This window comes from Pterocles gutturalis, unplaced genomic scaffold (assembly GCF_000699245.1).
Source record: "Pterocles gutturalis isolate BGI_N339 unplaced genomic scaffold, ASM69924v1 scaffold9262, whole genome shotgun sequence".
Lineage (NCBI taxonomy): Eukaryota > Metazoa > Chordata > Aves > Pterocliformes > Pteroclidae > Pterocles > Pterocles gutturalis.
Window position 1 is genome coordinate 24,489 of NW_010110186.1, and position 1,227 is coordinate 25,715.

Consider the following 1,227-nt stretch of genomic DNA (forward strand, 5'->3'; position numbering starts at 1 on the left):
GGCTGGTGCCATCCTGTGGTGTCTGTCCGTCACAATGAGTGGCTCTGAATTTAGCTCCGGAAACGTGGCTTGGCTTTAATGTGACTCATCAAACAGGAGCAGTCCCAGGCTGCAGATGCTGACTGTCACCTTTCAAAGGGGAACAAAATACCACATTTTAATCCTGCTGTTTGCTGGGTTGGTTTTTTTTTTTTTTTCCTCCCTGTCCTACTTGGCAGAGGTGCTTTCTAGCTGTTAGCTAATTTGCAGAGTCATGTCAGGATTGGGTTGGTTTCATGCCCCTTCATCCAAATACAAACAGTGAAACGCATCTGCCCCTAAGCCTCTTCCAGCAGCTTTGCACTGCGTGCTGCCGGGGAGGCACTTGCCTTTTGAAATGTGTCGAACCAGCACCCGAAGGGGAGGTGGGGAGGAGGTGGGGAAGGTGATTTCTCCTTGCTCTGACCCTGGTGCTGGGGTGTGCTTTGGGCTGTGCTAGTGTGGATGTTTAACAGCAAGAGAGGGAAACAGCGTGGCTCCGTACGGCAGAGCCGCGTTACCGTGGGAATCTGTCCTTGCTAGCAAGTGTTGAGATTTTAGCTCTTCCTCTGCTCTTCGGGAAGGGTTTCGTAACCACCCAGTGCAATGGCAGCCTTGTGGGTTTGCTGGCAGGGTTTTTGCATCCCTGATCCAGGAGGTGGTCACCCGTGAGTGTAAGCCACAAAGGAACGGTGTGCCATGGGAAGGGGAGTGCGGGAACAGCGCTGCTCTGTCCTGGGGACGTTGTTGTGAGCCACCTGCACATGAGCTGCTGGCACCTTGTTCCCTCGGGCAGTGACGGTGGTGAGCAGGACGTGCTCCTCTGAGCTCTTGCGCGGGGCGCAGCCTGGGACCCCAAAGCCGCTGTCTCCTGAAGTGTTCCCTCTCCTAAACGCAGCTCTGCCAGGAGAGATCTGGACGGCATCCTGTGCAGTGCCGGGGGTTTGGGCAGAGCTGGTGAAGTGCTGTGGAGGCGTTTCTTGGGAGCAGGCAGACAGGGAGGCGGGGAAAACCTTGCAGGGGTGTGAGGGTTACAAACCCCACCATGAGGGCAGGGGGCTGGTTCTGGGACAGCAGTGTGCGGGGACGTGCTGTCCCGATGCGGGGATGTAATGGCTTTGGGTCAAGGCTGTGGTGGTGGGCAGACTGAGGCTGGGCAGGTGCCGTGTGTGGAGCCTCATGACAGAAGATCTGTCAAAGCCATAACAG